The following is a 21,749-nucleotide window of genomic DNA, read 5'->3' on the forward strand; positions in this document are numbered from 1 at the left end:
ATTTCCTTTGTCTCGCAGCCGAAAGCCTCCCAGGGAATTCCAGCGGCCCCGGGGATGATGCCAAAACCCCCGTTCCCCGCGAGTCCCGGGGGGCAGCTCCGCTCCCCTCCAGCCCCAGGGCTCCGGGGACACGGGGGGGACCACTCGCCGTTCCCACGTGCACCGTCTCCATTTGTCATAAACAAAGAGCTCCCAATCTCAAGTAACGCCAATGTGCCGCTACCCGAAGCCACAATCTTATTACCAAGCTCCTAATTTCCAGTGCAATCAAATACCTCATTGAAGCTGCTCTAAAGGGTTCCAGATCCCCCCGCCCGCGCCTGGCTGGACCCTGCACCCACAAACCCTGTTCATCCCCCAGCCCCTATGAGGAAAAGGGGATGGATTTCGAGTGCCCCAGACCATCCCAGGGGAAAAACTGCATCTGGAGCCCGGTCAGTGAACAGAGCGGTAGGAGCAGGCAGGACAGTGCCAGCAGCCTGGGGACAGCACCGAGGAGCCGGTGACCTTCGCAGGCTCCGGGCTCAGAGCACCAGGTCACCCCCTGTCCCCACGGGGCGTCGAGCATCGGCCTTGGGCGTCTCTGTTACCGTTGACCCTTTGCCAAGCAAAACTGGGGACCTGGAGCTCAAGCACTAGTGGAAATCAGTGCAGAATATACAGAATATTTTCTTAGTGGAACTTATTTGTTTCTGTTAGACACGCCAGCTCTCGGACAGACACACAGCCAGCGGCACTTGAGCCCGTCCCCATGTCCCCGCAGTCTCCTGGGGACACGTTTTGCTGGAGGAAGGGATGGGGCAATGGGGTGTGAAGCCAGGAACCGAGTCGGGGGGGACAGGGAGGGCTGTGCCGGCCACCGCGGCTGGCCAAGCCAGCTGCCGAGCCAAGGCCAGGGGACACGCTTATTACAAAACCTTTTGTTTAGGCTTCAAGCTGGAAAAACATCCATCTCCGCTTTTCCAGGCAGAGTTTTCCTCCAGGCTCTGTCGTGCGGGAACCTCCCTCCATCCCACTGCCCGAAGAGGGGCTCGTCCTGCCCCAGGCTGTGGTGCTGAGCCCCGCGGGACCCCCGGCCTCTGCATGGGGCACCCACTTGCTTGGGCTGCTGTGGCACCCACTCCCACTCCCACCAGGCACCACCACTGGTCCCCATTGCCCCCCAGCCTGGCGAGCAGACCCCGGCCCAGGGCAGGTGCCAACACATCGCTGCCTTCTAGGAAACGTGGCAGCCCCGGCGGGGCCAAGCACCGGGCATCTGCTGCCAGGCCTGCCCGGCATTTGTGAGCTTTCACATGTGGCAATGGAACAAGGGGAAAAACATCAAATTGACCTATTCATTCCATTTTTCTAGAGGACAATTATTTAAAAAACAAACAAACAAAAAAGCCGCAAACCCACACAAACAAAACGAGGAAAGAAACCCAAGAAGCTCTTCAGCTCTCAACCCAGGGGCTGTTGTGCGGGAAGGGAGCAGGGAAAGGCTCTCGGAGGAGCTGGCCGGGCTGGGGGTGACACAGGGTGACAGCAGTGACCCCCTGCACGGGCCTTCCCGCACAAGCCCACGGGCATTTTCCACCTCAGTTACAGCAAGAGCATTAAAACGCTGTTTTCCGAAGGCTCGGCACATTGAAATGCCAGGCCCTGGGTGGAATTTGGCGGGGGCCGGTGCTGGCTGCCGGGAAACCCCGGTACCCGGGGGGTCCTGTCCCCACGCTTGGCTCCCGGCGCGTCTCCTGCCCCCTCCCACATCCCCGCCGGGTTTGGCCATGGTCAGACCGTGACCCCGGCGGTTTGTCCTTCCTGCACCGGCAGAAAGCCAACGATGCATGAGGCCGCCGTCCCACGGCCTCTGCCCTCCCCGGCCCGCACTGCGGTGACAATACGGTGCCGGGAACTGGGGGCGAAGCTGCAGAGCTGGCGCTCTCCTCCCAGCTCTTCACCATCACCAAAGCTGGCCCAGGGGCTGTTTCGCTGCAGTAGATGTCCCCTCCATGCAGTGCCCAACATGCACCGTGCCCTAGGAACACAGCATCATGTCCCAAACAGCGCTGACCCCCCTTTTCCGTGTCACCATGTGCCTGTGCTCCCGGGAGGTTTCCTCAGGCACCCAGAGCTGGGGCTGCTGGTGGGATGGGAGCAGGGGGAGCCCTGGGGCTGCCTCTGCCAACACCCCGGCCACGCGCGCCTTGGCGGGGCTATTTCGGGAGCTTTCAGCACCACCCAGAGAGGTGTCCGATGCTTTTATTTATAAACCCACTGGCTCCTGCCCAGCTCCAGCCGGCTCGCATGCAGGAAAGAGCCTGCCGGAGCCAAGACAAACAGAGCCAGCAGCATCCCCGCACGGTAGGAGGTAACGCCGAGCGGGCCAAGGATGCTCCGGCTGAACTGTCCGGCGGGACGGACATGCCTCGGCACCGCGGCCACGGCGACGGATCCAACAGCACGAGGTGCTGCTACGTCTGTGCAGCCGCCACGGGTGGACCCGGCCATGTCGGGGCTGTCACGGGGCGGGTGGGGGGCTGCCGGCACGACCCGCTGTGCCACCTCCAGCTCAGGTGCTGCTGCTCCACGCCCGCACAGAAGTGTCCATGCCATGCTCGGGGTGCTGCCGAGCTGCTGTGGGGAATCACAGAACTGCGGCTGCTGTGGGACGCCAATGCCACCCGGGGGCAAAGGCCCCAGCGTAACGTGGCCCCCGCAGCTCCCGTGGGATCCGAGGTGGGCGCAGACAAAAGCGCCGGAGCGTCGGCTCCAGCCGCTTTGGGGACTTGGCTAATGGGGTCCATTTACTGGGTAGTTCTTGGAATAACAAATCATATCATCCAAAAAGCAAAACCACAAAAGGGGATCGGCTTGCAGCCCAGCTCACAAAAGCCCCTTGTCTGGAGGCCCCCCGCGCCCCTCGATCTCCCGGAGAAAACTCAGTTTAACCAAAATAAACAGCGTGCCCAGCCCTGTGCTCTCATGCTTTCCCAGCAAACAACGGACGAACGCGGCTCAACCCGATACCGCTGCTGGCAAGCGCCATCACCGGGCTTGTCGCATGCCTGCAGCATCCCCGCGCCCCAGCTGTTTGGCTGTGCCGTGCCGTGCCGTGCTGTGCCAGAGAGCTGTTGACTTCTCCTGCTCATGGGCTTCGAACAGCCAGCCAAACCGTATGAGCCAAAGCTGCCCTGGAGGCCCTGGGAATGGTGCAGCCCCCCTGCCATGGCGCAGGGGCACCAGCTCACCCTGACTGCAGCAAACCCCATCCCCAAAGCGCTGCCGTGGGGACGGGCAGCCCCGGCGCTGGCCGGGCTGGTGTGGGGGGAGGGCAGAGCGAGCCCCCACCTTCCCCGCAGCGGATGGAAGATGAGGCTTGACACCTGCTAAACCCTCTAATCCTCCTCTTCATCACTATCCGCTCTCCAGCAGGCTTGGAGCCCACCAGCCAGGCGGGAGGCAGAGATTGAGAACCTCTCTGGTCAAACCCTTTTCCTACAGGGCTGCACTACGGAATAATGGGATTATGGGCTGTTTTTCCAATGAAGATTGGGACACAGGGAGCAAACACTGTCCTCTGCTCCTGCCCCCAGCGCTGGGCAGGTACCCCCAGCCCCAAAAGTCACATCAGTCACTTGCAACCTGTCACCTGAGCAAGTCTGCTTGGGTTTCCGGCTACGTTTCATCCCTGGACCAGCCAGGGGATGCAAACAGAGGATTAATGACACCCTGTCCCAGCCATGCAGGATGCCACAGCCGCGCAGCACGCAGGCGCTGGGCTGGGAAACAGCCACGCTGGCATTTGCCTGACCTTTGGGGACAAAAATGCCTGAATTCCCATGTCCCTTGGGAGCACAGCATGTGAGGGGGTGGATACTGGAGCCCCATACACAGCTGTGTCCAAGACAGTTGCTCCAGCATCTCCACTCTCCCCAGCCGATGCCCGAAGAGCACCAGGACCAGCACCGCTCTGGTCCATGGGCGACCCCACCGTCACGGCTCATCTGCCGCGGGTAATTCGCCGCCTGCCCGGCAGCGCTCTCGCTGCATTCCTGCCCTAAGTACCGCGGATTTGCTGTGCTTTATGAAAAATGAAAAGAATGTTTTAAATGAAATTAATTCTTACGAGCCCAAGATTTCATAAAAGCGCTGCCTGGGCACGGTTTGGCACAGGCTCGCTCTGGTTCACTGTATTGGCTGTCCCCTGGGGGGAGGAAAATACCAGGCTTGGTATAAAATAATTACAACCTTATTGTATAGCTCTCCTTATAACTGCTCAGAGGAGCTCTGGGGTCTCGTCTGAGCTCGTAGTTTACACGCAGCAATAGCATCACACGTGGTCCTTAAGAAACAGCTACAGGAGAAGGCGTAATGGAAAAAAGCATCCACAGACATGCCGTGCAGCATCAAACGCAGTGTGGCCGGCGGAGCGATGCCGGACACCCGAGCATCTCACACGGGGGCCGTGCCCTGTGCGCTGGAGCTTCCCCAGCCACCGCGGCGCGGCACAGCGCGGCGTTTGGTGCAGAAAAGGCCCGTTTGCGGCGCAGATGTTTCTGTGCTGGCGGTGGGAAGGAGCAAGTGGAGGTTCGAGAAGCGGGCACGGAGCTGCTGGCGCCCAGCGCAGCCCCACCAGCTGCCTTTGGAGGCAGACAGGGAAATGATGCGGCACTGCCCGGCTCTCCCTTTCATCTTCACTTTCAAAAGCCAGTAAATTAAAACCACAAAGCCACCCAAGCCCTGGAGCGACTCTGCTGTCCCGCTGGCCCCCGCACCGGGGATGCTCAGCAGGACGCGGCACTTGCTTGTGGCCGGAGCAGTTCACAGCCGCTCTGACCTCATTATTTATGTAACGCAAAGCACTGTTCTCATCTGTTCGTGCATCGTCCACGAGCCGGCAGCCAAGACTCCACCAGTGTGACCCTCAGAGGTCTATGGGCACACAGCAGGCTCTGGGATCCTCATGCTGCCGTGACGAGGGGGACACCCCAACCCTGTTCCCAGCCCCTGCTGTGCCCGAGGTGCCCGGGCATGGCCCCGCATCGCCCCGGGGGCTGCGCTGGGTGCCTGGCTGCAGTGGGTGCATTATCAGCCTGACCCCTTCAGGGCACAAAGCATCTGAAATTAAAAGCGTAGACAAAAGTATCGCCGTTGTAATCCAAAGCCAGGACCTTCAGGGATCTGCCTGTGGGTCGTGAGTGCCAGACTGGCAATATCAGGAAATATGAAGAAATAGCAATAACAGGGGCTTGTTTCTCTCCACCGCCTGGCAGGACACTGGAGCAGCTGAGAAATACCTTTCTGCAGTCATTGACAATGAGTGTTTGAGGCTGAAAATATGCTCCTCTGGCAAAAGCCCACATATTTAACCCCAGTGGGCACCAGCAGCTCACCCCACGGGCACTGGGAAGGGCAGAGGGACGTCACCACCTCCCCGGGGGATGCGGGCGCTAGGGGGACATTGCTCTGGGCTGCTGACACCGAGTGGCTGAACAGTGAGCAGGATGCAAGGGTGATAAGTGGCAAGTGTTGAAATTAAAGCCAGACTGAAAGCAAAGGAACTGTTTGCAGCTCCGCTCCGTGCCAAGGCTCCCGCCGCCTTATCGGCGCTTCCCTGAGAAAATGGCTGTGTTACCCTGACATGAAATATTCTCTTTGCAGCAATCCGTATCTCCTCCATTTCACTCGCAGCACCCGAATGCTCCATCCCTGATACACACCCTGGATTCACACCCTCGCCCCTCGGAGCTGGGCCTGGAGCAAAGCCAGCATCTCCAAAGAAAAAATGCAGCCAGAGCTTCCAAGTTTCATGGTGAAACCACATGATTTTGATGGGAAGCCATAAATCAGTCCCAGACTCTCTCAGCCTCCGGTAACTTCTTAAAACAAACCTGGGCTGAATTTTAGGGCTTGTAATGAAATCTGAAAGCAGGTGAATTGGCTGCAGGCTTCAAGCATCAGTGCAAGCGTTGTGCACAGAGTGGGCTCAGCTGCTCTGAACGACCCAAATCCCCAGCTGAATGGGCCAGTGCTCTGCTATAAAGATGGGGCAAGACCAAAGCAACCTCTACCTTCTGTGGGTGTGAGGTTTGTGTCTCTTTGCTCAAGACCATAAGACCCCTGAGCTCTGTCCCATCCTTGCAGTGGCACGGAGACTTGTCTGGCCATGGGGACACCAACAATGTCCCCAGCAGCAGGAGAAGAAAGGAAAGAAGGACACACCTTGGCAATGCAATGAGCAGGATCCATCTGCCCTGCCTGCAACTGGAGCATGGGGGGATTTTACAGCAAAAAGGGTAAATCCTGGTGTGGCTGCAGGGATCGAGACAGCTATGCGAGGTGGTCTGGCTGCAAGTCTTGGGTTTCGGTACAAAACAAAGAGAAAACTCTTATTTGGCTAATGTGCCTCTGAAGAAAGGCTGTATCCTTGTTTGCTCCCACTGCTGCATTGTCTGCGGATAAAGTAGGGGGATAGATCTCATCTGATAGCAGCAATATCATCTCATCCGTTTGGACGGGGCTCTTTACAAGACCCTGCTTTAGAATTTAGATCCCTGGGAACTTGGAAGGCAGCAGTGAAACAAAACCCTCCGCGAGAACAATGAAGAGGCTCTCGGCGACAGCCAAAGAGACCTGCGGGGCAGCGCGGTGAGATCCCAGCGCTCCGGCACCGCTGAGCTGCTGGTGTTTGCGGCAGCTTTGCACAAGTTAGGGGGATTCCTGGGGCCACATCCTGCCCGGGCAAGGCAGAGCTTTTGCTGGGAGCTTCAGTGCAAGGAATAGGGATTCAGTTTTTTGGTGCAAAATAGCCGACTTGGGAAAGCCATCCCCTCCGCCTCTGCGCCCGCAGCAGGTGGACGCAGAGATCATTGTCCTCCTCCCTGGCTGCTTCTTGCCAAGCCTTGTCCCGGACAGAGGCGCCTGGATGAGCCTCTGAGGACAAACATCTCCAGATGGGACAGAGAGACGGGCTCGGCCCCAGGGAAGGTGGCGGAGACGGGACGCGGCTGCTCTGCAGATTTTGGCTGCAGTTTCTGCCTGTGATGTGCAGCTTTGCTCCATGAACTCAGCTGACACCGGGGCTGCCACAGCGCTGTGCTACCGGGCTCAGCTGACACAGACCCTCACCCACCCGCCTGCGGCTCCTTTTTAATCCCACCTCGGCTTTAATGGCACCATCTCCTGCCTATGGCACCGCGGCCAAGCTCGGGAGCTCTGCGGTGGCAGCAGCCAGCGGGACCTGGGGGTCCCTGTTGGGGTGGATCCTGCAACGACACAGTGGGATGGGGCAGAAGGTGACCCTGGCAAAGGGTCCGGGGCCAGGCAGCTGGAATGTGACTCAGGAATAGCTCTGGTGACAAGGGGAAAAGGAAAAGCAGTTTATTGTGTCTGTGCCAACGTCCAAGTTGCCACGCAGGGGAAGCTGAGCCCTGACTGGGAAGGGGGAGCTGGTGGCCTGGGGTGTCACCCCTCGCTTCGCCTGCAGCACCCAGCCCCTTACCCCAGAGCGTCCAGCACAGGGAACCCCCAGGTGCGAAGGAGGGAGTGGGTGCTAATCAATGCCCCCTTCCACCTTTGTGAAGATCGTTAATTAGCCTCTCTAATTAGCCAGTGACTGAGCACATGGGGGAGTGGGAAGCCCAGCACGTGCTCACCAGAGCCGGCACCCCTCCCACAGGGAAGGGGCTGGGAGGCAGAAATTGAGGAAAGACAAATGCAATTTGCCGTATTTTATCCCTCCCCCTCCTGAACTATTGGATTTTATTGTCACAGGCATTTTCTTTAGCACAAGCAGAACGGAAACTCTGCTCCTTCCGGGGCTGCGGACAAGCTGAAAGAGGAGAGGATGACAGAGGGGAGCGTGTGGGGACGGACGGGACCAGCCCCTCTCCACCGGGGTTAACGCCTTTCGCAGGTGCCGTGTCCCAAATACCCCCCAGCTGCCGTTCCCCCGGGTGCTGCACAGACAGACGTGTGATGTCCAGCGCCTCAACAGAGGCGGTTTTGTCACTCACGTCTCAGATCCCAAGAGGAGACAGAACATTAAAACCAGGCCGTTTTATCTCAACCCCAGCAGCCGAGCGCTGGGATGCACCATGCGGCGCCCGCGTCCCGTGATGGATCAGCTCTGAAAACAACACCCTGCTAATCTTCCTCCCCGGCAGCCATAAAACTGTCTTCCCAGTTCCTTGGGAGAGGATTTACAGCAACTCAAAGCATCCCGGAGCGGCTGGTGGAGGCCAGAGCCCCTGTGAGTGCTGGTCCCACCTGGCGCATGTCCTGGCAGCGGGACGATGCCCCTGCACCTCCCAGCTGCTCCACCTTATTTCCCCCCAAACTCAGGCTCCCCAGCAGGGACTTGGCAGCCCCCCATGCAGGTCAGTGTCCCCAGGGCTGTGCCTGACCCATGGAACCTCTCACCGGGGTCCCAGCCTGGCTGCCCTAGGCAGCACCCCCAAGAAGGCTCCAAAAGGATGGGGTTTCCTGGCATGGAAATGGGCAAAGCCACTGCAGAGCAGCCGATGGCGAGGCACCTCATGGGTGTTGGGGGTGTGCAGCCTCCCTCAGCTCCTGCAGGGATGCTCATGCAGCTCATCCCTTCACATATGGCCCCCATGATGCGGGGGGGCAGATCATAGAATCATTTTGGTTGGAAAAGACCTTTAAGATCATCGAGTTCAACCATAACCCACCGCTGCCAAGTTCACCTCTAAACCATGTCCCTAAGAACCTCATCTACATGAAATATTTCATCTGCTAATCCCATGTTTGAAGACCACACTCTTCAAAGCCCAGCAATCAGGAGAAAACACTTGGAAATACAACAAATATAAGTGATGGGGCATGGCTCTGTCTCCACAGGCACTTTTGGTGACTGCCCCACGAGCAGTGACACGTGAGGGGCAGCAGCATCTCACGCGGCAGCTTCCCAGCCCTGGGGGTTTCTGGGTGCCTAATTCACGGGGGTCTGAACCCCTGTGGATCTGGGGGTCACCCCACAACCCCCGGGCACAGCCCACGCCGGGCCCCTCGGCCCTTGAGACCAGCCTGAGACGTGCTGACAGCGCCGGGCAGCGGGAGAGCTGCCCCGCGCTCCCCCCGCTCCGTATCCGAGTGGGAAACCAAAAACCCGAGGCAAGGCGAGCCGTGCTGAGCCCCTGCCAAGAGCCACGGACAGAAATATCCTTGATTTCACCAAGGTGTGAATAACTTCTGACACTTCTAGGGCTTATTGCCGTAAAAAAAAATCCCCCAGCAGTCCCCATTCACACTCCACAAGACTGTGTTTCATATGAATGGAATATATGAATCACTGTAAAGAATTTAAATGCTTCCCCATACAAAGAAAAGCTCTCTCTCCGCCTCTGCTATTGCGGCCAGGCTCCGCACAGCCTAAAACAAAGGCATGGCAGGGGATGGGGACAAATCCCCGTCACCAAACCGCTGCTTCTGCCGGGCAGCTCGGTGGCTGGGGACAGACCAGGCTTTCGGCTGGAGCCGGGCAGCCTCCACCCCTCCAACCCGTAACCGACCCCCCGGCTACAGCACTCGTGTTTTCCAAAATCCCAAGTTGCTCCTGACAGCTCTTGGGTTCACATCTCTGTGTGCCTTTCAGGTTTCGGCTCAGCTCCCACACCGAAACCCCAGCTTTCAGATTGGAACAAGCAACTAAAGAACATCGCTTTATTTCCATTCCTCTGCCCAAACACGCCGGGGCAACCCGCTGCCCCGCTCGCGGCAGCGATCGGCTCAGCCCAGCCGATGGAAACCGGGCAATTCTTGCTGCAAGAATCTCTCCTGGTTTTTAGCAGTTTGGTTTTTGATGCTGCTTTTCCCCTCGGGCAATGGGGCGAGGAGGGAAAATGGAACTGGCGGGCTGGCATGGCCTGGCTGGGTGTCCAGCGCTGGTGTTTCCCCAGTGTCGCTGCCCCAGCTCGGGGCGTGCGGTCGCATTCACAGCCCCGGCAGCGCGAGGGAAGCCAGGACGGGCTCCAGGCACCCGGGCTGTGTTCGGTCCCTCAAAGAGCTGCGGAAGAGGCAGAAAACCCGAGCATGGCGGGGACCTGGCCCGGAGCCCCCGGCTCCCACCGCCCACCACGGCGCTGCCCCTGCCCAGGGGGTGTCACAGCCGCCGGCCCCTCCACAAGCTCAACGTCCTAAATTCGTAGGATCCGGCTCTGAAAGCAGCAGCTTTGTTTCCCAGTGTCCCTCGCAGACGGATCAAAACCGCATTTTTACAGAAGCAATAAAAATCCCAGGAATTCACCAGCCTTATGATTTATTAAACATGTTCCGTATAGCAAAGCTGCCCATAGATGAGAAAATATCTCCGGTAGGTTATTGCCTGGCCTGGGGCTACCGTACAGGGGGGATCTTTCCTGGCTTATTGGGAATGTTCAAAGCTGGAGAACCTGGTAGATCAGGAGCCAATTAACAGCAATGCTCTTAAAAAAATAAAAGCACCTTATATTTCCCAAGGTGTTTGTGGAAGGAGCCGTAGCAACCTGCCCCGATCCTGGGTACAGATGTTTGCAGCCGCGGGAGAGGACAACCAGCAACAGCCATCCCAAAGGTCACAGTACTTTTCCCAAAACACTTTTGTTCTCACAAGCATATTTCATAACAGCAAAAAGAATGGTCTGGACGTTCGGATACGGCTCGGTCTGTCTGATTCCCAAACACGGGTACGATTCATTGGAAAAGGCACGCGATTAAAGTGGGTCAGGGGAAAAAGAAGGAATGACAAAAGGGAAAAAGAAATAAAAAGAAGCATGCAGGACCTCGCCTGGAAAGAAGCGTTTGGAAGCACCCGTGCAATATCCCTCTGTGCATGGGGAAAAGTAATCAGAATTACCGGGACTCGTGACTGAGAAATTCAAGAGCTTTTCCTGCCGTCCGAGGCGCGGGGCCGCCCAGGTGAGCGGGGCGAGCGGAGCAGCGGAGCCCTTACCTCGGCGGAGCGGAGAGGAGCGGAGCGGCGCGGAACGGAGCGGAGCGGGCAGGGCGGGCGCGCCGGGACCCCCGGCGGGCGGGGCGGAGCGGGCGGAGCGGAGCGGGGGATGCGGGAGATGCGGAGCGGGCAGCGGGGGCCGGGCCGGGCCGGGCTGGGGTGGGCTGGGCTGGGCTGGGCCGGGCTGGCTGCTGCGATTTCTTCCTTTTCCCTCTTCTTTTTGTCTTTTTTTTTTCCTTCCCCCACCCACCGCCCGGAGGTCCCAGCCCGGCTGCGCTTCTCCGCTCCTCCGTCGCAGGAGGGAGACTCAGCGCAAAATAAATCAGTTGGTGCGTGTCCCCCCCGGCGGGGTGGGAGCGGGGGCACCCGGCCCCTTCCTCCCCAGCCCAGGGGGTGGGCACAGTGTGCGCCCCCGCTCTGCCCTCGCCTGGTGCGGGATGCCCAGTGCCCTGGGGATGCTGATGCCAGCAATACCAGCCACAGTGGTGGGAAAGAGACGCCTTCGTCTGCAAAGCACCCAGAACTGCGTGCTGCCTGCCTCCGACGGGGCGGATTGGGGTTCAACCCTCTTTCCATTTCTTGGCCCATCTGGCAGCCCAGGGCTGGAGCTCATTGCACCCCTGTTCCCCCAAACGCCACCCATTCTCTTTGCAGGCACAGGCACTGTGTGAGCAGGAGATGCTCTCCCCCTTTGCCATGGCCGGGGGACATCACCCCCCCAAAATGCTGCTGCCCTGAGGGGAAAAGTAGGAAAACATGGTGCAGTGCAGCTTCTTGGTTCAGCAACAGTTTCAGATCATGCACTGGGACAGAGAAGCCCTGATCCTGGGGCAATGGGGTGCCCGCAGCCCCCACCTCCTGCCTTTCCCAGCCACCGTGTGCTGCCCGTTTGGGAGGTGGTGACATTTCGGCGTCCCGCTGGCAGCCGCGTGCCAGGCACAGCCGGGACACCGCCGGCATTGCTGCAGCCGCTGGGACCCCGCCATGTCCTGCCCGCTGTGTGCAAGCCGGGGGTGCAGGGCCCCGGTGTGCCCCAGGAGGCAGATTAGGGTTGCTCAGGCAACGGGCGCGGAGAAAGCCCGTCTGGATCGAGGCCGCCGGGGTGCACAAGGGTGTTTGTTTTCTGTATTAAGCGCCTGGGTGAGGGGGGGGCATCAGACGGCTAATCCCCCCTCAATGCCTTCCCTGGGCGAGCGGCCGCGGGGCCGGACTCTGCTCCCAGGAATGCTGATGTGCTTTGCCCCATGCAGGCAGATGGGGCTGGGGGTCCCGGCTGTGCCCCAAGCAGGCAGGGTTGGGGGTCCAACCGCAGCTGGTCCCTACCGCAGGCCATGGGGAGCAGCTCAGAGCAGCCCCAAGGCTGCTGCTGGCCACGACTGAGCCCGGCTGGAACACAGAGCACTGTCACCTGCTGCTCGGGGACCGCAGCCCCAGCAGGATGGATGTGGCAGAAGCTGTTCTGCTGCTGTCTCAGGCCCATGACTGCCATGTCCCGGCAGTGCCAGCTCCCCTGCCCTCACCCTCGTCCTGCCTGCAGCCCCCAGGTGCCAGGCAGAGCACGGAGGGGCCTCTGCCAGCACAGCGGCTCCTGCAGAAATGGACCAGCCCTGTTGAACCGGAGCTCACTGGCAAAGCATTTCCTCTGCACACAGACTCATTAGCCAGCACAGACATTCCTCTGTCCCACAGAGCGAGCCATCGGCTGCAGCCGCGCTCTGTGCCGGCCTATCCCTCCCGTCATCGCCCCCACGCTGGCTCGCTGCTCCGCAGCCCCCGCATCTGCCCCTTCACTGGCATGGAGCCTGGGGCAGAGCCGTGACACCCCGGCTGTGCCCCCCGGCTGTGCCCCTGGCTGAGCCGCCCTGGCTGCTCTGCTGCACCTGGCCACACATCAGGTCTTTCCCTCTGCCCATTCACACTCACTCCATGCTCAGTGGTGTCCCCATGGTGCCATCCCAAACAGTGCATGTGGGGAACCGGGGGTGAGCGTGGGTGCCCATGGTTGCGGCTGCCAGCGGCACTGCCACCCCAGACATGGCTCGTCCCTGGACACTGCTTGTCCTGGGAGGCAGACGCAGCGGCTGTGCCAAGCCGCTGCCAAAGGCTCTTCTTTGAGAGAGGGAAGCTGGGCTTAGCACAGGATCTAGCGGCTCTGCTGCCTTTAACCTCTGGCAGCCCTGCGCCCGCCTGCCGTGCCAGGGCTCTGTGGTGGCCCCGGCCTCCCAGGGGATGAGACGCCTCCTTGATGATCAGCATGGAGCTTGTCATGCCAGGGAGGGCTCCAGCACCGCAGCACCGAGGCCGGGGTGCACGGGCACTGCTGCAGCCAGGGGCTGCTCATGGGGTCTTGGGTTTGCTCCCCCCCAAAAGCCCTGTCCCAGCCATCCTGCTGCTCCGCACAGGAGGAACGAAAGAGAGGGAGGAGAAATAATTCAATCTAGGGCTGAAAAGTGCCTTAACTTAATTTCAGTGGGTCATGGACGTAATCGAATCAGCCCCGTGCACTGGAATATCGTCTCTGTGTTTCCACAAGACGGATAATTGTGCTCTGAAAACCAGCCCTTGGTGCTCAGCAGGAAAATCTGCTGCGGGGGTGAGAGGGGGCCGGGGCTGGGCTGGCTGCTTATGCTGACCAGGGCTCCGTCGTGCCAGCGGCCTCGTGCTGCAGTGTCCCCACGGCAGGGGAGGCTGAGCCCCGTGGTCTCACACGCCAAGGTGCGCTGCCATGCCCACGGTGCCAGGCTGTGCCACGGGCAGGGCTGGGGACCGCGGTGCATCGCTCCGGCTTTGCAGGCAGTGACACGCAGGTGAGTGGTGTCCCAGTGGGAGGACGCCCGGCAGCGAGCGGCGGTGCCGGCACAGCGCGGGGCGAGCCGCGGCTCCGTGTGGAGCACGGTGCCAGATCCCAGCCTTCGGGAACATTCAGTGATGGATTAAATGCAATCTGACTACCACTGTGGGAGGTTGGAGAGAATTACTTCATACAAATGCACTTCGGAAAGTATTTAGAGTCAAATTTTCAAAAGCCCCTGAACGATTTAGGAGCCAAAATCCCATTTTCCAAAGTCACTTAAATGAGCAAGGAAAGATCAGTAAAGAAAACACACCAGCCAGCCGGGGCCGGGGGGGCGGCTGAGGTGGCCACGGGCACAGAACCGCGGGGCGGTGGGTCACAAGGTGCCGGGTCAGGCAGCGGCACAAGCGGCCACCGCAGCCTTCACCTGGGAGACAAGAGGATGCCTTGGCCTCCAAAAGCATCCCCTGCGTTTGTGCTCGCCCAGCAGCCATGGGGATGCTGTGGCCACTGCTGGCACCAATACTCCAAGCACGGATCCTGCCAGGGCAGGAGGGGTCCCTGGCGGTAACGGGAAAAGGCAGAGCTGCAGCTGGGAACCGCGCAGCTCCTTCCCTCACCCCACAACCGCTGCAGCTCCTCAAAGCATCTCTGGTTCCCCGTTCAGCATCCTAATGAACCGCAAGGGCAGCTGGGACCCTCTGAGGCAGCGGCCACAGAGACTCGACCCCCCCAAAGAGTAAATCCCAAAGCAATTAGCTTTGCAAGCTTCGGCCAGGCTGGTGGAGGTTCCACATTCCTCGGTGGCTATAAAGCTCTTTACTGGGATTGTTTTTCTGCGAAAGCCCTGCCCGGGGTACACATGGCCACGGCTCCGGCTCCCAGCGCCTTTGGTGCATGTCATTAAAAAAACACTCTCAGCACGTTGACTTTGCTAGAGCTAAAAAGAAGTGGGTTTATACACTTCCCCTGATAGAAAGCATAAAGGATCTGAGACAGAATTCTTGCTCCAGGATCCTTTACAATTCCTGGAGGACATTTTTGGAAAGGGAAGGGTTGTATTTACTTTGGCAGCTGTGGCTGCTCCTATATACATACACATGGAAAAACTGCACTCACCTAACATTTCCACGGCTCCCTTTTCGGCAGAGCCAGCCCAGGTGGGAGCTGGCGGCTCGAGACCTCTGTCTGGAAATGGCACAGAGAAGCCAAAGGTGGCTCTGGAGGCTGTTGGCCCTTGCCGGGCAAGTGCTTGCCCAGAGAAAGCTGGTTCCCCCCCTTGGACATGGGGCTCATGTCCTGTCGGGGCATATGAGGAGGTGGCGAAATGCGGCTCCCCGGGGAACAGCAGCACTTGCCAGCGTGAAATCAGCTGCAAAACACTCTCTTCTCCCGGTTTCACCTGACCCAAACCAGCTCCTCGAGGCAGTAGCTCCATGGCAGCGCTGGGGGAGATTTGGCAGCCCCAGGGCTCACTGCGGGCACAAACGGAGCCAGGCACCGTCCCCACGTGCCCGACGTGCCCCCCGCCACCCTCCTCCCCAGGTGCCTCTCCCTGTGCTTTTCCGTGGCCGCTGTGATTAATTCACTGACAGTGGGTTGGGAATAAATCCACTCATTGGCACGTTGTAAATTAGTCACGTGCTGGAGACGCTCATTCCAGCCCACCATAAACACCCCTGGCTACGAGCTGGTAAATCTGCCTCCAGAGCCGAGGGGGACCGGGGTCCCTGGGTCCCGGGTGCTGCTCCGTCCCGGGGTGACCCCTGGATGGGGGGTGGCTCAGGAGAGGAGCTGTCGGGAGCAGGTTTGTCCAGCTGCTATCACTCCCCAGTTTGCATCCCTCCTCCCCACACCATTCCCGCACCAGTGCAGTCTGCACGCTGCTTCATGGGTGCTGGGGACCCATCCCATGGGACGAGGGTCCTGCAGGTCCCGTGACCCACCTGGAGCATGCAGCAGCATGAGAGGCGGTTTGCTGCTCCTGGTGCTCTGCTGTGCTGCTGAAACATTTATGCAGTAAACTAGCTGTAAAAGAGAAAAAAAAATAATGTTTTATTATCCACCAAACAGCTGCTGCTTCGTTTTATGGGGGTCATTCTCTGAGGAGGTCCGGCCGGCGGAGCAGAGGCACAAAGCTCAGGTCCTGGTGGGCTCCAGGCTCCTGGCACCCCCCAGCTCGGCTCCCACCCCCAGCCCCCCCCAGCCCCAGGCTGGGCGCTCAGGGCCGGGCAGGCACAGTGGGGCACAGCCCAGGGAAGTGCACTTGTTGCTTTATGATTTTTATCCGCCACGCTATTGTTGGGGCTGTCAGCAGGTCGCTCTGGGGGGGGCCATGCTCAATGGGTGCCAGCACGGGGCTGCATCCTGCGGCACCCCGAGAACCGGCTGCCAGGCCAGACAGTGCGTGAGCAGCTCCGGAGGGCAGGACAGGGGAGCGGGGGCCTGGGCTGGTTCCCAGCGCCGTCCCCAGCGGGGAAGCGGGGGCACAGCGCAGGAAGCCGGGCGCTGGGGAGGTGGCATTGCCGGGCAGGCAGGGCTGCAGGATGCAGATGCCAGCCCGGCGTGCCAGGGGCAGGGCTGCTGCAGCCCCCAGCACCGCATGGAGCCTGTGCCCCACCCCGAGAGTCAGCTGTGGGGCTGGGGGTCCCCGAGCATGGCCGCAGAATGGGGTCCCCATGGCAAGAGTGAGCACCAGCAGGGACAGGTGACTGTAGGGACATGGCAGCCCTTGTCCCTGGTGCTCCCCTTCCTCCTTCTCCATCACTTGTGCCCCTTTGCCTATGCTGGTGGGAACCATGGGGGCACAGCTTGGGGACCCCCAGGCATGTGCCAGCACCGGGGGGTGCGGGAGCTGTGCCGCACCACGGCCGGCCTGAGAGCTCCCGGCAGCTCCAGCCCTCTATGAAATAATTTGTTATTTTAGTTGTAAAACAGTAAGTGGCCCCTTTCCAGGCGGCGCAAGGGAAACGCCAAATGAGCCCCACTCCGGTAATGACTGAACCATTCAGCCAGCGGGCAGGGATGGGCAGGGGAGTGGGCGCCCACCTCCCCCTCACCGCCCTGGCCAGGCTGCCAGAAGGGCCGAGGTAATGACTAATTACCCAATTACCGGGGCTGCCACCTCTCTGAGCAGCTTTTGTCCCAGGTGAGCGTGCCGAGGCCATGTGTACATGTGCAGGGCAGTGGCACACAAATTGGGATCGCTCACCACCGTGGGCAAACCAAGGGGCAAGCACTGGGCACTGGAGAGGAAGAGGAGGAGGTTTAACCCTTTCCATGCCCAGGGGTAAAATCCCCCTCCACATCGGCGCATGAAGGCTGGTGTCAGGGGGTGGGACAAGGCTCTGGGGGTGCCGTGCTGGCCAGGGCAGGGTGCAGGCAGAGCAATCATGGGCAGGGTGCAGGCAGGGCACAGCTGGGGCTGGGGCACAGCTGGGGCTGACAGCCCTCCTCAGCTGGGGGCTATCTGGGGAGCCAAAGGCCCAGCCTAGAGCTCTTTGCATGGCTCAGGCTGCTGCTGAGCAAGGTGGGGATATTGCTGCTGGGGTCTCTCCTTGGGCCGCTGGGGGTTCTTTGCCTGTTTCTCTGCAGGGCTGCCGTGATGCTGCCTTCCAGCCCGGCGCAGAGCTGGTGCCTGGAGCAGGAGCAGCCCTGGGCTCCCATGGGCAGGCAGGGCTGAGCTGGGCTGGGCAGCGGCCGCGGCAGCATCGGGCTCTGCCCATAGCCAGGGATCCAGCTGCTGGAAAACCCTCGGGGCCCCTGTCCCGGGAGGGACCCCCACCCCGTTCACAAAGCCAGGTGCTCTGCCGTGACCCCCCAGCTTTGAGCAAGGTGACGCAACAGTCAGCGCAGCTTGACTTTTATCCCAGCCCAAAATCAACACGGAGACTTTTCTGCAGACACTTGGGGCCAGGTGGGGGAAGTGTGGGGTGGAGAAGGGTCTTTTCCTTCATCCGCTCTTACAACAATAAAGCTGAGCGCCTGCCAGCTTGTTTGAGGGCAGGCTGCCCCAAGCAGGACACCGTGCCAGCTGGGGCTCTGCTGACGCATCTGCCTGTGCCTGCTGCGGGATGCGCAGGGCTGAGCCTCGCCCAATTAACGTAGGTTAGTTAATGTGGACGTTCTGCTGCTACCCCCTGACACCTGTCCTTTACCCGTTGCAGACACAGAGATGTGGCTGCTGCCTCCCTTGGCTCTGGGGCTGGACAGACCCATGGACACAGGTGGGTGCTGGCGGCAGTTTTGGGCACATTCGCTTCATCCTCTGTTTGCTGGGGGGACTGGAGCAGCTGGAAACTTTGGGCCAGGGTGAGACGGAGCCCCTTGTGATGCTGGGGTGGACGAACGGCCGGGTCCAGCCATGCCATGGGGCACCTGAAGCCCCAATGGCGTTGCTGTGGGCAGGCATGGGTGCTGATCACTTCTTGGCGTCTTCCTTGGCCCCAGGGATGGCAAGACCTGAAATGTCCCCTCCTGTCATTGCGAGCAGGAGCCCCGGGGTGCCGCAGGGCCCTGCTCAGGGATCTTGTCCCCCCTCCAGCAGAAACGGGGCTGGCTCTGTGTACTGGGTACAAAGGACCAGCGGAGCGTTTCCTTGGGGCTGTTCCCTGGGGTCCCGCAGCGATGCCAGGAGTCTGGCAGTGCCGCAAATGCTCCCGGGCTGCGCAGCAACACCCCTCCCCGCTGTCAGGTTTTAGAGTCGAGTCCTCAAAAATGCAAAAAATGCAATGGGAATCAAGGTTGGCCTGAAGATTTTTGATCTTTTCGCAATTGCTGCAGTATTGCTGTAAGTACATCCAGATGGCTGCAGACCACACAGAGGCAGCGCGTCCCGCTGCCGCCAGCACCGCCACCTCCGGGCCACCCCGTCCCACCTCACCTGCGGTGCTCGGGGACCTCAGGGGCCTTTGGGACATGCCAAGGGGCGCCGCTCAAGGATGTGTCAGGTCGAGCTATGTGTCGTTAGGTTTCACCCTAACAGGTGACTGCATAGTGACCTGTCCCTTGGCGCTGGTGGCTTGTTGCGCAGCTCTGAGGGATGCTGCCCAGGTTCATACCTGGGGCGAGGACGCAACCGCACACAAAGCCTTGCTGAATGTGACAGGGAGCTGAGCATCGGGTCACTGAAACTACAGATCAGCTGCTGGGAAGTGATGCTAAACTGTGTCCCCAAACCACTGGCTCTGTCCCCTTGGCTTTGGTGTGATGAGCTCCTCAGTACGACAGGTCTCAGCCTGGCTCTGGGAGCTGATTTGCTGTTTATTTGGCCTGAGCGTTGTTCTTGCTGAAACTTCAAACCAAAGGGAAAAGGGTCGGTGTGATTTATGACAGGTTAGCGGCTGTGTTGCAGACCTGGGCTTGTTTTGGTGTTTTTCCCGATCTCGGAGCTGGGGATGGAGGGTGCGACGGCTGCCTGGTCTGGCTGATGCAGCAGCGTGCTTACCCAGAGCTCCATCCCCAGGGAATAAACCCGTGGTGGCTTTGTCGAAGAACAAGAGCATTTCTAGGGAGACCAGAATTTCCTTTTCCAAAAGCCAGTTCCCATTAAGGAAAACATGTTTTGACCAAAAACTGACGCCCAGTTCTCTTCTCTATGGTCTAGCCCGGAGCAGAAGATAAAGCGCTGGTGCTGCAAGGCGGGTGCCTTGCCCGCTCCGGTGCTCCCCAGCGCAGCCGAGCCCATAGGGGGCGAGGGGCTGCCCCCCACCAGCCAGCATCACCCCAAACCCCCCGACTGCCAGCACAGGGCTCACGTGGTACCTGGCAGGGATGTTCCTGGCACTCAGCATGTTCCTCCCCACCATCCAGGGGAAGGTCCCGGTCCTATCCCCGCTCGCCCATCACCTCTGGTCCCAGCTGAGCACCGGGGGCCGGTGGCCGTGCTCTCCCTCCCCTCCACTGCCCACCAAACCGAGGAAGTCACAACCGCAGAGCTCTTGAAAGCATTTTTTTGGTGGAGACCACCGGTACTGAGAGATTAAAATTGCTGTTGTTTCTTCCATTACTCAGCTTTCCTGAATTATGGGGTGTAATACTCGGGGAGTGGGAATAATTAGGGGAGAACAATGGCAGACTTGAAGGCTTAAATGCGCCTGTGTGGTACTCCCAGCCCGGCCAGCCTGCTGTCACATCTCTCTAGGCCTCCATTTTCCACAGCCTGTGCCAAGCCCTTTCCACTCCGGGTACCCACTCCTCGGCTTCCTCATTCCTTGGGCTCCGCTCCCCAGCCCGGCTGCCCCGGTTAACGCTCTGTTCCCCAGCACCCGCGGCACGGACCTGCACCCTGTCCGGCCAGGATGCTGCAGCCTGGGGATGCAGGAGCCTGGGGTAAGAGGATGCAGGAGCTCAGGGGATGCTGGAGAGAGGGGCACGGGGATGCTGCAGCCCAGGGCAGTCCTGTTGCCTCTTCGCTCCCTCCAGGCTCCTCTGCGCTGGACAGGCAGAGGTCCCACGAGGTTGTTTCGGTTCTCTGTGCTGGAGGAAGCTGCTGGGTTTCTCTCCTCCACGGGGGATGTCCCTCCGGCTCCTCGGTGGCATCTTGCTCAAGTGCCTTCCCAGCAATGGCTCGCCGCTGCGGGACCGGGGGAGCAATAACACTGCGGCCAGGGAGCTTGGGCAAGAGGCCGCGGTGCTGGCGCTGGCCCTGGGGCAGCCGCTGGCTCCAGCCGGGGCACGGGGGTGGCCCTGGGGAGCTCCCTGCCCGGCGCTGGGATGGGGACGTGGAGCCACAGCCTGGGGCAGAGCCGGCCCTGTGCCCAGCAACTTCTCTCTGAGCTGTTGGATGTCAGCGCTAGTGCTAATTGAAACAAAATCAATATTTTTTTGCTGAAAAAAAGAGACATTGTTCTGGTGAACACTTTCCCCAAGTGAGCTCCCCCGTCTCCGCTGCCCGCGCGTGATGGGCAGGGAGAAGCCAACGGGATCCCAGGGCTGAGATGAACGTCTGGGGCTTTGATTCGTTTGGACATGGGATTGGTTTTAAACTTTCAAATCATTATGCTCCTCTCTCCATTAACTGAACCACTTGGAAAACTCGACTGCAGCCAATTCCTGGCCATCCAGGCACCTGGTTCTGTCCTGCTCGTGACAAGCTGCTCACCACAGTGGGGACAGGGGCGGGGATGGGCTGTGACCTGGGGGACCCTTGGAAATCTTGTACCTTTTGCAGAAAGTCGGAAAGGCTGGGCTGGTGCTCCTCTGCTCTCCCCAGGGTCTTTGCTTCTGGCTTCAGTGTTCAGTGTGTAAAAGGGCTGTGTCCCCGTGCCGCATCCCGCACCGCCGGGCACAGAGCACGGCTTTGGAGGGGACGGGGCTGCTGCTGGTGGGACCAGAGCAGCTGTGCTTTTAATTGTTGGGGTTTTGTTGTGTGAAGCGGAATGAGAAACCAAGAGCAGCAAAAACACAGGGAGAAAGGCTGTTCCCATCACAGTTTGGCATGATCTGTTGCATATGGAAATGAAGCACGTGAGCACAGACCTGGATGGGTGCAGAGGGAAGGAGCACACAGAGATGAGCTGAGGCCAGTCTGTGTCTGGGAACGGAGATGTTTCTACATTTCCATCGCCCAGCACTTTAACAGAATCCTTCAGTGCGGAGCTGACTTTCAAAGGGCTGGACCAGCTCTGCAGCCGGGCAGAGCAAGGGAGGAGGGTGCCTGTCCCACTTAGGAAACACAAAACAATGCAAGACGAACAATGGAGCCTCCTTCCCTTCACCCAAAATATCAAACGCCGCCAAAATGTGGCAGAGTTCCAAGCAGCGCTGCTGGGGCAGCTCTCGTGTGCTGCAGCCAAGTGGCAGACACCTCCTCCTCTTCCTCGGCCCTGGCGAGGGCTGCTGCAGGAGCATCACCAAAGGGCTGCCCTGACCCGACACTGCTGCCAGTGGGCAGTCCCGGCTTCGGAAACCATGTTTGGGCCAGGGCAGTGGTTGTGCAGCGTGGCTGCGCCTTGGGGAAGGGTTTTGCGAGCTGCCTGGATCAGCTGAACATGCTTTGCAGCCTGGGAAAGTTTATAA

The 21,749-nt window shown here is 59.9% G+C and overlaps 1 protein-coding gene across 2 annotated transcripts in view; it reads right to left on the reverse strand.

Annotated features, from left to right (window-relative positions):
• Positions 1–11,464, reverse strand: part of COL8A2 (collagen type VIII alpha 2 chain) — a 28,011-nt gene extending 16,547 nt beyond the window's left edge. Inside the window, exon 1 of one of the 2 annotated variants that reach the window (XM_082071226.1) lies at positions 10,937–11,464. The gene's annotated coding sequence lies outside the window, so the exon portion shown is untranslated. Of the gene's footprint in view, positions 1–10,840 lie in introns of both variants that reach the window. The other variant, XM_082071225.1, reaches the window with a different exon arrangement.
• Between the last annotated feature and the right edge of the window lie 10,285 nt (positions 11,465–21,749).

The sequence above is a fragment of the Streptopelia decaocto genome (genome assembly GCF_964273445.1).
Source record: "Streptopelia decaocto genome assembly, chromosome: 23".
Classification (NCBI taxonomy): Eukaryota; Metazoa; Chordata; class Aves; order Columbiformes; family Columbidae; genus Streptopelia; species Streptopelia decaocto.